Source organism: Pygocentrus nattereri, chromosome 3, assembly GCF_015220715.1.
Source record: "Pygocentrus nattereri isolate fPygNat1 chromosome 3, fPygNat1.pri, whole genome shotgun sequence".
NCBI lineage: Eukaryota > Metazoa > Chordata > Actinopteri > Characiformes > Serrasalmidae > Pygocentrus > Pygocentrus nattereri.
In genome coordinates, this window is record NC_051213.1 from 22604381 (window position 1) to 22620096 (window position 15716).

A 15716-nucleotide genomic window follows, 5' to 3' on the forward strand; every position below is an offset into this window, starting at 1 on the left:
CTCTTACCAATCAGAGTAGCAATCCTAATATTAAACTTTTTGCCAACAGCCCGACACAAAGCCACAGAGCCAAAGCAAGCACAAAGTTTTTATGCTAAATAAATAGGTAAAAAATTGAGGATTAAGTTTCTAGTTCAAGTACAGCCAGAATAAAGTCACTGTAAAGAACGTTATATCTAGCTGTGTGGAGTTTAGTTCATGTTCTTACCAGTGTGTGCTTCATGTTGTCGACCTCTTCAGCTACCATCGTTGCTATCATGCGCGTGCATTGCAGCCTCCCCTGCAGGGAGGGGCTCTGGGGGCAGGAATAGAACACAAAGGAAAGGGAGGGGGAGGGACTTTAAGGTCATCACAATGTGTTGTGTGTCAAAAAAAGAAGTTGGACCTCCATCAAAAATGGAGGTTTTCCACTTGCATTTGGCGTGAACAGATTTCTTAATAACAAAAGGAGCATTTTGGTTTTGTTGTTGATTGCGTGGGCCACTATAGTTATATTTTAGACTTTATAAGATTGCTGTTATAGTTATTTTTGTCAGGCTTGCTACTTAATAGTTGAAAGATTCAGGTTACTGTGCAGAATTAAAGTGAAGGTGGGAATTTGGAATTCACTGGAAATTCCTAGAATGCATTAGAACTGGCAGAGTTCCATTGAGAGGAGGTGTCAAGAGGGTGGCACAGTGGAGACAGGGAAAATAATGAGAAAGAGGGGTTACAGTGGAAAACAAATAGCAAGTGAGAGCGAGATAGATAATACAGCATTGGAGCAAAGCCGAAGGTAAAGGAAAGTTTGGGGAGATTAGGTGCAAAACAAGCAGGTGATGCCAAAGAGAGGAGGGATCATGAGCTCATGTGAAGAGACAGAGACTGGAAAAAGGGCAACAATAGGAGGCAAAGAGATGGATAGCATTGACAAGAGCACAGCTGCAATTTCAGTCTGAAGATGTTGAGGCTTGTCCAGAGCCAGACTTGGCCAGCTTGGTGAAACAAAGCACAGAGGAGGAGAGAAGATGGAGCAAAAGAGGAGGGTGAGGATACAGGTCAGACACAGAGAGAGGATAAGGCCAGAAGTGAGCAAGGAAAAATGAGGCAAAAAGCTTGCAGGCTTATACAATGAATGAAGAGTTTCCATAGCATGATGACCAATATTCATTTAAGTTGTCGCTTTACATTTTACTTGTATGAAACTCATAAGTAAAAGTTTGAGAAATGTGATATTGTCACAAAGTGAGGCTGAAGTCAAGTGGATGAGCATTTAGTGTATTGAAAAGAACTTAAAGTATGTAATAGTAGTAAACAAAATTATATATATACATATACACACACACACACACACACACACACACACACACACACACAAAAACACATATGTATATTTATATACACATATTTAGTAGTCTGAGAAGCAAGTTTCAAAATCTATTTTGATGGCATTGAACACTCAGCAGTAAAGGGTTCAACAGAGGTGAACCATTTTAGAGATTTTCTGGGTAAATTGTATTGTCTCTACAAGTAGTCTCCTATAAACATTAGACAACTGGACACAGCTGCTTCAAGTTTGAAAATAAAAAGTTCTGATATCAGATGGCTCATCATAGTGGAGCAATTTATCTGACATGCTTTAGGTTTTAGTGTGAATATCTTCCCTGAATTAGATTGGTATTTTATTTTAATATAATTTATGTGTGTGCTGTGTGGGTACATGATATACAAAAAGATCATTTTTCAGGGACCCAGCCATGTCTTTACATGCCTGCTTATACAAACATATTAACAAGACACAGGTGATGACAACGATTGGGAGGGTGGCGTCAGGGCAGAGACAAGGTGGAGTGAAGGGCAAAACCTGGCTACAGAAACTGTGATTTATGTTAATTTTAATATTAAGAATGTTATGAATAATTTGTTCTCTGCGCTTACTGATTTCAGAACTGTCATTAAGACAATCCAGGGCTTTTTTGTATCATGTGTATTTATTTTTAAGTATTTGCGAGAGGGTTTCTTAAAAAAATACCTATAATATTTCATACCTTAAAAATACCTAAAATAATTAATATACTTTTTCTTCTTACATTATGTAGTTTACATCCGTCTTTCAAAGGCCCTTAGCAGGCAGAGAGTGAGATTGTAGCAGAGCTCTTTTTGATGCCCTCCTACAGACTCAATCCAGCAAAGTTTTGTTTCAGTTCATGCCATTTGCACTACTGCAGTAATCTTATTTACCAATATTCAACAGCACTAAAGCTGCTGAGTAGGAAATCAAAAAAAAAATATGACATGTGAGATGCTTAGTCATGACTAGGGTTAATTTTGAGGGTGGAATTTTGAGAACAACTGTGATGTGAATTAGTAGAACAGTATATTCCCCACAGACTGATCATGGCACATATCTTTACTCGTCCTCGACAAGCTGGGACTGATTTATACCTTTGAGCTTTTCTGAAGCTTTGACATGCACATTTGAACACATGCTTCTGAAGCCCCTCTGAATTGCTTAGCATCAAAACCATTTTTTGTTTCGTAATCTCATTCAGCTTTTTTTTCCTCCCTACCTAACTGGAGGGAGCTGATCATAGCAGTAAGAATGAGACAAAAGGCAACACCCACGGCACGGTGGAGAAGGCAAAGCCTGTGTGTGGTGCTGGAATCAAACTCAGAAGGCTTATTGGTCATGACTCTTCTCTGCTTTATTGTCACGTCTACAGTGGCAGCTACTTATGAAGCACTCCAGCGAGCTGCGCCATATTCTGACAGCAAACTGTTTCTAAATTAGCGTTGGTGCAGTCAGCAGATGCCTCACATTTTGGAAGTAATGAGAGCAGTGCAGATCATAACCTCTCCATAACCCTCCTTAATGGCAAATGTTTGAGATGAGTTTGAACATTGAACACATGAAAACAGAGATGGGGTCAGGCATGAGAATGCCCGCTTGCTCTCTCAGGGGAATAATGGATTTAATTTCAGTGGCCTGAATTACCATAGCCAAAGAGGGTGAAGGGAATAGCAGTATGTATTACTGGATGGCCACTAGAGTCACAATCCAAGCATACACATGTAGGCTCTGTGTCCTGTTGCAGATAACAGCTTTGCTTTCTTATTAATTATGAGGAAAAAATGAGATCAGCTGCCATTAACCAACTTAGAGATTTGCTGGGAAGTGTAGAGTTAACACTAAGAAGTGTTATTTCTTATTTAGAAGTCTTATTTCTGCAAAACATAGTCTGTTTGTAACAGATTCTAATTATAATGAAATTTCTCCTTGTCTATTTGCAAATGCAAATACAGTAGATTAGAAGATTAGAATCTACATGTCTATCAGAATTTCTCTGCATTTTCAATGAGTGATAAGTATAAATTTAGACCATGCTTTTTTCATCATAACAACTGCAATCATACACTGTGTAGCTTTAAGAAAGAGAAACACTGATGCATTTTGTGGTGAACTTTAACTGACAGCTAAAGACAACAGGTTGGACATGTGTAGATAGTCAAGAGCAGAGCACTAAAACAAACTACAAAGTTTTATTTCTCATATGATAAACTGAGGTAGTTTTCTTAGTGATGTTTTATGAACACTCATCATATCATACATATTATTATATCAATTTATCTTCTCAGGCTCAACAACCAAATGTAGCATGAATTTAAATAAAGAAATTCCACAGAATCTGTTCTGATTGGTCTAAAATGAAAAAGTTGCATAATTATACTTGCATGAAAATGTAATAATGCATTTGATTTTTTTTACAAATAAATACTGTGAAATGAGCAACAGACTAAATTTGTTGGGATAAATAAAGCCATTTATTTAAAAAGCCGTTTTAGCCATATGCTTTGAAATTTGGAATTTTAAATATGGACAGGTTGTTGGAAACAGAAAAGTTTACAGTATGAAACTCTACAGGAAAACCTACAGTAGGTCACATCTCAGAGGGAGGAGAACACCACAAATACACCTTACTTGAGGCACTTCAATTCAGGCCATCCATCATTTTGCTCCCATCCGCCCGTTGTGCAACAGCCATCACAAGTAATGGCAATCTTCAGATCTGCATCACCTAAATCTTGTCATTTAGGATAAAACCCTGACCACAAACTGCCAAGATGTATAGCCTAGTTATGTCAATAGTGACAGCAGTAAATAAATCAATAGAAAAATTACTGCCCAAAGCGGTCACACAGCACACTAAAAAACAGAGATGATAATGAAGGGCTGAGGGAACTATCAAACCCAAAATGTATAGTAGTCAAACTTACTAGACCAACATCAGTCAAAGGAAATTTCTATTTAAATTTTCAGGCTAGATGGTTTTGCCTATTAAATGATTAAATAACTATTTGCAGGTCAGTTACTCTGCTTTGTTGTAACCAGACCCGGTGCCACAACTACGAATATGAATGGGGCATGCAAAAATCTCTGTGGGACAGACACAGAGACACAATCTCTGTGGGTGATGGGCAGCACATGCACACAGAAAAAAAACCTTGAGTGAAACATCTAATCTAATTGTCTTTTTTGGACAAAACTACAGGCGCAGGTCAGTTACACTGATAATGAGCCTTTTTTCTTACGACTCACAGTGTCAATTAAAAACAGGTGCTTCACATTTTTCCTGTTGCAAAGCTACTCTAGTGTTGTAATTGTCAATCAGCCTGCTAAAAGCGTGCAGGTTAATATTGTCTGGCACAGCTAGCTATCATTTGGATATGCCATGATAATTTGGATCTGTAAAATCAATAAGTTTAGCCCACTTGGTGACCACAGCCAGTAGGCGCACCTTCACATTCATCTAATTGGTCAGTGCAGAAAAAAAGCTAAAATGTTTCTTGGCTGCTTGGCTTAGCTCAGTGTGCTGCACTACAATACAGCTACAAAGGATGCATAAAGCATTAGTGTCATAGTGTTCTAGGGACGGTTCAAATTATTATAAAACAAATAGTAAATATTTTATATAATAAGACTTTTATTCAGTTTAATTCCTATCCATTCAGTGGAGCATGATTATTGGTTGGAGAGACTTTGTCACCCTTAATAACCGTCTGATGACAGGCCTGGTTTTAGCTTCAGAGAGGAATTAACAAACTTCACACAGTTTGTTGGAGAATTGTAGATGTTATAGGGCTAAATAAATAAAACAGGATAAATAATAAAACAGTAATATACCTGTAGTAAAGCAGCTTTACCTGTCAGCATTTGCATTCAGAACTTAATGTTTTTTAAGTGTGCTGGGATGATTATTATTGATGTGCTTCAGTGTTGTGCACTGAATGTTAAGGACCAAGTTTAGCAAACGAGTTAACCAGAAGAGGGCATAAAATTCTCAAATTTCCCAAGGTAGAAATAATATAGTATTAATATAGTACTTAATGATTCTGTAAAATGTAAATCATAAGGCAATCATAATAATTCACATTTCAGCTCTCGACAGAACAGTGATTTGGTTTTCCACATTTCTTTGGCCTGCCCAGATTTGTGTTCTTTTTTTTCTCGTTTTGTATTTCACCACTGGTTTGCTCCAGGCATACATGCATCGTTTCCTCCAGCAGTGAGAGATGAGACTGAGGAGGCATGCTGAAGATGGGGCCTGGATGTGGGGCTTTGTGTGTGCGCACTGATCCGGAAGATGTTGGGATCACATCACACAGGGACACAGGCTTCCCTGCACTGCTCCCAGCTCCCAACCACAAGTTAAAGGTCTGGCAGATACATGCAATTTATGCTTGTCAGAGTGCGATCCTACATGCATATAAATGTAAATCAGCCTGACAATGAAGTCCAGTCCTGGCTGGAGAGCAGAAAGCATATTAGGAGAGAAAATTATACTGTTGAATGAAGGGTTTAGTTAAACATATCAATCATGAATGAATTATGAGTGCCAGAGCGTTGCCAGTGCTGCTCTCATTATTTCCCTCCACATAAAGCTTTTCGATTATGAATGTTATCAGCCTACAGTGTTCAAAAGCATGAGAAACATGTTTGTACTTGTTTGCAGTAGCCCTGAGTCGCCTCATATTGCTTGCAAAATTTGAGGTTAATGTTAATATTAATGTTTCCTCCTGGCATTTGCCAACTCATGCGTCATGACCTGCTCTGAATTCTCTTCAGAGTTAGAACTCTTTTGTGATGAAATCGTAATGCCACAAGAAGATGGCAGCACTTCTGCTACCCGTTATCTTCAATGTACCATGCAGAAGCGTTTTTTTCCACATCAGTGATGAGTCAGTGTTAGGCAAATACAGTGTAAATCTGGGCAGCCCGTTTCACTGGCTGAAATGTTGCCTTCTTTATCTGGAGGCCTATTGTGGCATGATTGCCTGGGCTCCCCCTAATCCACTGCAGGAGTGTGGGCTGGTGGATTGGGCTTCCGTAAGAGGAGGTTGAGGGGTGCTCCATCCAGGAGACAGGCAGATGAAGGCTGCCAACATAGCTGCTCAAAAGGAAGTCTAGGAGGATTGGCATGGCAGAGGGAGGTGGCAAAGGTTCAGACACAGAAGGCAAAAACCAGTTCTACCTTTTGTGATGGGCATGAAGGTGCTTAGCAAGCATCTTATCTTAATCCACAACAAAACTGTTCCATTCCACAAAGTGAATTCTCCCCAAACTTTGTTAAATGTTTTGTCTTTGGTCTTTCTCCATAGTGGGCCTATGTTTGGTTAACTTTCTAAGCATGTACTGTATTCTTGGGTCTCAGACAGATTTCATTAATGTTTAACGACAGAGGAAACAGAGGCAGAACCACACACATTTCCTCAAGTTTCACTGTACAAGCAGTCCGATCAATAATTAATGGGCGTTTCATGACATGAGGGAGGAGCAGCAGAGTGGCTGGATTAAGGATGTGGTGCTGTGGCCATGTCTCTCACACATCGTGTGCCTGGCTAGCTTTAAATCCCCCTGCTCAGATGAGTATTTTGAATGGATTGAGAGCTGAAGAACTTTAAGATGTTGGTATAAAATCTCTTAGAATTGTAGTTATTACTGTCCATTCGCTATAGTGTTTAAAGGTAATTATATTATTATGTAATATACTGCACAGTTCTGTAAGGAATTCAATTTGCAATTTAAAATAAATAATCAGATTACTGTTTAATACTTGTGTTATCAGAGGTTTTAAGGTGGTCATAGCCCTATACAATCAGAAAAAAGCTATTAAACTCTCACTGGAGTGGTACCCTCAAGGGTTTGTCTTCAATACCTTTAGTCAGGGGAACACAACCTTAAAACCACTGTTGTACCATTGAGAGGACATTTGCACTGTGTATACCCAGGGTTGAGCAGAATACTTTGTAGACATGGTTGAATACTGAATTTCATAATGTATATCCTAATATAACAATTTAAATGTTTTCAGTAATGTGTTCCAGTACAGTGAATAAAGAAGTAGCATTCAGAAAGCATAGAATACACATTGATAAGGCATTTTGTCACGATTGGCTCCTCCCATTCCTCCATGTGCTTTGTGTTTTGGTCTTGCATGTGCATCTGTTTACATGTCCAACTGCTTCTCATTTTCTTGACTCTGCCCCTGATTGTTCCACCTGTGTCTTGTGAACAATCGTTAACCCTGTTGTATTTAAGCCCCCTGTGAGTTTCCCCTGTGAGTTTGCTGGTCTTTATTGGATGTATATCCTGTTTGTGTACATGTACTGTTTGTACTGATCGTGTTTGATGTGTTTGTCTTGCTAGTCTTTGTTTGCTGGACATTTTGTTTGTTGGAGTTGTTTGGGTCCTGTGTTCTATTTGTCATGTCTGAATCCCAATCTCTCCGTGTTGGCTTTTTGAACCTGGACTGTCTTGACCCTGAGTTTGGATTTGCCCATAATGAATCTCACTTATCTCCGTACATGCATCCGTCTCCTCATCGCTCCACGTTACACATATAGAAAAAAAAAGAAAAAAAAAAACTGTTAATTGTCATTTTTTATGTCATTCACATCCTGTGTCACTTACTGTTTTCTTCAAATAAATCTTCTGGTAATATGTTTCATAAAAATTCACATATTTAAATAAAGTTACAAAATTCTCAACATTATTTTGACTCTATTCGCCTGGCCACTGCTGCACCCGTAATCCCACGGCCATATCATGAACTAAGCAAACAATTCACCATATCCTAATAACAAAATCTTGCACTAGCTCATTAATCTACTCAGATCAATAATCTACTCAGGCTTTAAAAACTTTTTTTGTAGGGAAGTTGTTCTTCTTTGGAGTATGTCTTTACACACCGTTCACTAATTTAAAATAGTTCATAAACAAGCATTGAAGGTGTTTCTCTTAGATATTGTATATATATTTCACATGTAGTGGGCAAGTATTCTAAAAGGATACTTCTAAAGAAATTTAAAAGAACTGTATTCTCTTTACTGCCTTTTCAAAATATAACTTGGACTGAATACAGACACTTAGTTTTTGTATTCTAAACATTCCCAATACTTGTGTTCCAATACATTTCAGCTCTGTTTGCATCTTAATAAATGATAAATGTACCTTCACAGTGTCTTTCTCTGACAGTGTATAATGCAACTGAAACAAACATACATAAACATGTATAAAGGCTCATTCCAGCTTTCAGAAAGGCTATTTCTGTTCATGCTGACATATTATTTGGTCTTGCTTTATTTGAAGGCTACCTACATAGGGACCCATGCATAAGCACTAAATAACAGTTAAAGTAAGTACTGCTCTATAAATATTTTGTTAAATGTGTGTGCAAAATATGAAGCACTTATGCAGGTAGCTTTCAAAAAAGTTACTATTCATTCAAAGTGATTTATGTAGACAACAACACTTCACAAGTTTAAATGACATAGCCTAGTATATTATGACAGCTGACTCTTCTGGCACAAAGTTATTCTAGTTTGTCAGAGCAACATAATGCTGATAATTAACAAATTTCTAAGTAAGGATGGTTGGAAAACTAAAAACTGTACAAACAAGAAAGTGTACTGTATAAGGCTGCTGTATATAAAGAACTTTGACTCAAACAGTCATTAGGCTATACTGACAGAGTTATGTACATTTTCTTTGTCCCTTAACTGTGAGTTTTGTCAACAGTCTATTCCACACCTTGGGGCACATTATGCTTAAATGGAGTATTATGTAGCATTGCTCTCAAATGCATAATAGCGTGGTAGATTGGTTAGTTACCAAATGACTTCTATACTCAAAGTGTAAGCATTAAGTGAGCATGGTAGTTTCAAGCTGTATTAAAATGTTTTAGAACAACACTATCAAAAGTCTACTTTATCCTATAAACATTAAAATGAAACTCACTTTGCTCCACTTAATGTCACAACTTTATCTCTGTAATGTTATGAAATTGCCATAAGCATGTACAAATCTTAGAGACAGTAAAATTAAATGTCCTGATTGTGAGTGTCAAAACATGTCATACGTTTTATTTCTCACACTAGCCTTACCACCATGCACAGGAGATACTGTAGAACAGGGGTGTCGAACTGGGTTCCTTTCAGGCCTCAGCTCTGCAGTAATTACAGTTCTGCCTCATTGAATACACCTGATTGAACTCATCAACTAATTAGCAAGGCCTTTGTGAGTTGAATTCAGGGTGTTAAAATATAGAAAATGTAAGTCTAATTTAATGAGCTGTGGACTGAGAGGAACGACAGCATCCTGTTAAGGTACCCAGGTTTGTTCTACTGCCCAACCATCCTTATGTGAAAAGCTACTGCAGTGTGCAAAAGTCAGAGACCACCCCTTATTTATGTAATCTCCATTCAAAATGGTCATTAAGTACCAACTGATAAAAAAAAATTAAAGAAGAAAACATATGTTCCACAGACATTTCACAGAACACTCAACAACTAAATACCAAATGTTTCAGTACTACAGTTCACCCTGTTATTACAGCTTCCATTCTCTTCGAGACACTTGCCTTTAGTTTTTAGAGAAATCCATAGGGATATTTCCTACACCTCTAAAGCTCAATGTTAGAAGCTGGTTGCATTTGCTAGGTTACTTAGAATTAGCATCTGCAAACTCGAAAGATGTACAACTTCTTTCAACAGAAAAATATATACAACCCCATTTCAAAAAAACTTCTGGGGTGCATTCTATAAAAATAGAATGCAATGATGTGCAAATCATGTAAATCATATTTTTAAAGGGAAATACTACAAAGACAGTATATAAGATGTTGAAACAGAAATGTTATTGTTTTTTTAAAAAAGGTATGCCCATTTTGAATTTAATGCCAACAACACATTCCAAAAAAGTTGGGACATTGGCATGTTTACTACTGTGTATGCATCACCTCTTCTTTTAACAACATACTGTAAGCATTTGGGAACTGTTGAGACTAATTGCTGTAGTTTTGAAAGTGAAATGTTTTCCTATTCTTGTTTGAAATAGGATTTCATCTGCTCAACAGTCTTGGGTCTCTTTTCTCATATTTTTCATTTGATAATGCGCCACATGTTTTCAGTAGGTGACAGGTTTGGACTGTAGGAAGCACCTGGACTCTTTTAATACAGGGCTAGGCTGCTGTAATACATGCAGAATGTGGTATGACATTGTCTTGCTAAAATAATCAAGGCCTTCTCGGAAAAAGACATCATCTGGATGGCAACATATGTTGCCAAAACATGGACATATCATTCAGCATTAATGGTGCCTTCACATTCCATGTGCACTAATACCCCTCTATACCATCTTGGATACTGTCTTTTGAACTGTGCACTGATAAATAGCTGAGTGGTCTTAAGCCCAGAAGATACAGTGTCCATAATTTCCATGCAAAGTTTCATGTGTTGATTCATCGGATCATAGGACACTTTGCCACCTCCCCTTGATCCATTTCAAATGAGCTTGGGGAATGTAGCAGGATTTCTGGACCCTGTTTATAAATGGATTCTTCTTTGCATTTAAGAGTTTTAATTTGCATTTGTGGAGGCAGCAACAAATTGTTTTCACAGACATTGTTTTTCAGAAATGTCCTGGAGCAATGATTTCCACTATGGAATCAAGTCTGTTTTTAATGCAGTGCAGTCTGAAGGCCCAAAGATCATGGACAGCATGTATTGCTTTTTGGCCTTGTCCCTTGTATACAGAGATTTCTCTAGATTCTCTGAATCTTTTAATGATAGTATGTATTGCAGATGATGAAAAGCAAAAGTTCTTTGTTATGTTATTTGTTATATTATATTTGATTGTGCAGTCTTTCAAAGAGTGCTGTAGCCCTCCTCATCTTTACTTTTGAAAGACTCAGTCTCTCTGGGATGCTTTTTTATACCCAGTCATGTTACTAACCTGTTGCTAATTAACCACTAAGGGTTTTTTAGCATTACACAACTTTACCAGCCTTTTGTTATCCCTGTCCCAGCTTTTTTGGAACATGTTGTTGGCATCAAATTCAAAATGGGCACATATTTTTCAAAAAACAATACAATTTCTCAGTTTCAACATTTGATATGTTGTCTTTGTACTATTTTAATTAAATATAGGGTTTAAATAATCTGCATATCATTGCATTTTGTTTTTATTTACGTTTTGCTCTGTGTCTCAACATTTTGGGAAATGGGGTTGTACTACAAAATATATCTTTCACCCAGCACAACACAAGACCCTGAGAGTGTATTACTTTAATAAATATGATAAACATTGCTCATGTTAGGTCCAACATGTTAGCGCAATCCTCTCTGGCAGTACTTCACTCAGTTTGAAGTGTTGTACCATGTTTAAGGATGATAACGGCTCTTAAAGTGGATGCTGGTTCGTGTTCAGAAGTGCCAAAAATCAGAAGCAGAAGAAAAATTTAAGAAGTGATTCCAGAAGCAAAAAAGATAAGAAATTAAAAAAGCAAATAGAAAGAAATTAAAGCAAAAACTGGCTAAATTATGTATTTGCAGCATATTTTGGATGTTTTTGTACTTGATATTTTGCTTGCTGATTTTATAACTTTATTTTAAACTTTTGGCACAAAATTAACTCCAAAGTTGTGCTGCTCTGGGCACTTACTAACATTGCTAAAGTTAACATGGGCTGATTAGGAAGAATTAAACCTGCTGGACTTTTTGTCCTCCAAAATGAAGCTCAGTAAGTCCCAATCTCTTTAGGGATGTGTGATGTTGAACATAAAGATCCACTCCACCCCTTTTCTGCTTTGTAAAACTTGTGTCAGGCATGTTTCTCATGGTTCAGATGCAATTTTTTGGCAGAAAATGTTCCTCCATCTAAATGCAGCTGCTGTGCTGAGATGTGTGGAGATACGCTTTCAAATGTGGGATGCGCAGCACAGTCAACTGCGTGTCCCTGAGCTCCACACCACAGTAAACACAGTGCCATACAAGGTTCAAATGTTTTAAAGTTTTTCACAACGCACTTTGCCCAAATCAAACTAGCTTTTCTGTTTGTGTTGGAAGAACTAGACATGCCAACTACTCTCCTACTAACCACCCAGAGGCCAAAGGAAGATTTTTGAGAGAGGCTAAAACCTGGAATCCCTCTATTGCCACTCTGTTAAAAAGTTCAGGCAGAGTTTCAACAACACTACTATTTACAGCCAGATGCGATGGTGCAGTGACTGAGAGAAAGGCCTATGAATTTTAAGAGAGATATACTGAGCAGGTTCACCTCCACAGGTGCTTGTCGGATGCCTCTTTCATACCATATCATAAAAAGCAGCAGTGATGGAAGCACTATTATGAACGCTACTGTGTCTGTTTTAGGTTTGTGCGCCTTCTGGATTCTTGAGCGACACTCCATATACTCAGCCTTCACAGCGCTCGCTTTGCACTGCAGTGGCTAAGCAAACATGACATGCAGTTAAGAAATGACTAACTGCTGAGGTCCTTTTACTGATCTTATGTTATACAGTCTTTGTTGTACTCAAAGTTGTGAACTGACTCTCATTACACCCTCCTAAATGCTGTAAATATTGCATCAACCGTCACTGACATTGCAGATTTGGACAGGACTAAAATCACTGAGAAGTTTCTGAAATCAAACGTGAGCTTGCAAAATTAATTATGCCTTTGTTACTGGAGAATCATGCCGAATGATGTCCACCTAATCATGATTTGCATGCATGCACAATACATCTATGTTATGTGAAGATACTACACTACATTACTAATGAAACTGATGGACATCTCAATGCTTGCACATGAGAATAAGGGATGACTGAGAAGTCAAAACAAAATCTGTAGACAGATTTGTTCTCTAAGGTCGTAATGTTATATCTGGTGCAGATATACCTACATGTCAGATTTCAATTTTACTGCAGTGATTCTACTTCTGCTGCAATAAATAAATATTTGTACAATGTAGGTCTTTTTTCCCTTTTTCACTGGAATAGCTGTCTCCATGCTAAGTGCTTGTAGGTTACTGATAAAATTCAGTGTCATGTTTTTTTTTTTTTTTTTTTTTTACATTTAACATTAATAAAGTAAATTAACTTTAATTAATGTTTCCTGAGTTTCCTTTTTTTAATATATTTTAAGCAAAATAATTAAATGTAACCATCAAGGACTGCATACCATGAGTAAAGTGCACAACATTATATGGTCCTTATCTATCAAATATCACGAAACATGCAAGAGTAGGTCGGTATCACAGTATGCTGTTGTAGATTATATGTTGTCCAGCACTAGGCTAAATGTTTGGAATAGAAAATTTCAGTTTATATCATGGGAAACACATGGGGAAGTCATGAAATTCCACCATTTAAAAAAGTACCAACTCTGTGTCTAGTTTTGAAAACATTTGCTTTTTCACATCTTCCATAGACTTTCCTCTTCATTATGAGGAAAAGTGGTTTGTCTTATATCTAAACTTATCTAATGTAATTCTTTAGAAATCTATCCTGCAAAACTAGCAACTTGTACTTAAATTGTAAAATTAAGGGTGGTCTCTGACTTTTGCACAGTACTGTATGTCACTTCATCAGCGTTATGTCACTCTAGCACACCAGAAATATACTGCACAAAAGGTCAGTTTTCATAATGTGCTGTGTCATTTCAACCAATAAAGCATAACCTCATGTCAATAAAAAAGTATCACTTGACCACTTGACATCAAAGGTGACAAAAGCAGCTTTTATGAACTCTGACACCAAATGGAATCACCCTAAATTTTTTTAGGTTTATGTGAGACACCTTTTGTAGACACATCTCAAAAAAGTTGGGACAGGGCTGCATCTACCATTGTGTAGCATCCCCTTTTCTTTTAACAATAGCTTGTAAACGTCTGGGAAGTGAGGAGAACAATTGCTGGAGTTTTGGAAGAGGAATGTTGTCCCATTCTTGTCTGATGTAGGATTCTAGCTGCTTAACAGTCGGATTTTTAATTTCATGATGTGCCAAATGTTTACTATTAGTGAAAGGTCTGGACTGCAGGCAAGTCAGTTCAGTACTTGGACTCTTCTTCTGTGAAGCAATGCTGTTGTCATGGATGCAATATGTGGTTTAGCATTGTCTTGCTGAAATATTCAAGGCCTTCTGTGAAAGAGACATTGTCTGGATGGGAGCATATGTTGTTTTAAAACCTCTATATACTGTTCAGCATTGATAGTGCCTTTCCAGATGTGTAAGCTGCCCATGCCATGGGCATTAATGTAACCCCATACCATCAGATATGCTAACTTCTGAACTGTGCACTGATAACAAGCTGAATAGTTCCTCTCCTCTTGAGTCCACAGGAGATGGCGTCCTTGGTTTATGGACATATGGCTTCTTCTTTGTATGGTACAAAGAAAAAAAATTACTTGCATTTGTGGATTGCATGGTGAACTGTGTTCACAGACAATGATGTGTGGAAGTGTTCCTGAGCCCATGCAATGAAAGAATCATGCCTGTTTTCAATGCAGTGCTGCCTGAGGGCCCAAAGATCACAAGCTTCCAATATTGACCATCAGCCTTGTCCCTTGCGTACAGGGATTTCTCCAGATTCTCTGAATCATTTGATGATATTATGTACTGTAGATGGTGGGATATGCAAAGTCTTCACAATTTCATGTGGAGGAACATTTTTCTGAAATTGTTCCACAATTTTTAGACAGTTTTTTTTTTCAGAATTGTGAACCTCTGCCCATCTTTGCTTGTGAGAGCCTCTCTAAAATTCTCTTTTTATACCCAGTCATGTGAGTTAGTTGCAAATTGCTCCTCTAGCCATTTTTTATTAGTACCACTTACTTTTCCAGCCTTTTGTTGCCCCTGTCCCAACTGTTTTGAGATGCACTGCTGCCATCAAGTTCTAAATGAATTAATATTTTCCAGGAAATGGTAAAATGTCTCACTTTCAACATCTGATATGTGTTCTATGTTCTATTGTGAATGAACTATGGGTCGATGAGATTTGCAAATCATTGCATTCTGTATTTATTTAGTTTTTACGGTATTTACTTCAGTTACATTTTATGCAACATCCCAACTTTTTGGAATTGGGGTTGTATAAACTGAAGGAATAAGAATGTGACTTGGCAATCACAAGGCAAACTAAATAATTTGATATTTCATATCTCTAAACAATTCCACTCATCATCATCTTTTCTGTGCCACAGTGCTCTATCATTGCTGGGGTGGTTGACCAGAAAAATGCATGTATTGGGTGACCTTTATGATGAAAATATTTTTCACTTACTTCCTGACAATGTCCCTACTCTCAGTTCATTTTTTATTGGCAGCCACCCTCTTTCAATGATAAATCTGTACAGCTTCTCTTTCTCACACTGAAATACTTTCTCCAGAACATACACAGT

The 15716-nt window shown here is 37.5% G+C and overlaps 1 long non-coding RNA gene across 1 annotated transcript in view; it reads right to left on the minus strand.

Moving 5' to 3' along the window:
• LOC119263113 overlaps window positions 1–15716 on the minus strand; it is a 41743-nt gene that overhangs the window by 6964 nt on the left and 19063 nt on the right. The window contains exon 2 of the long non-coding RNA XR_005130127.1: window positions 209–295. This is a non-coding gene — a long non-coding RNA (uncharacterized LOC119263113). The remainder of the gene's footprint in view (window positions 1–208; window positions 296–15716) is intronic.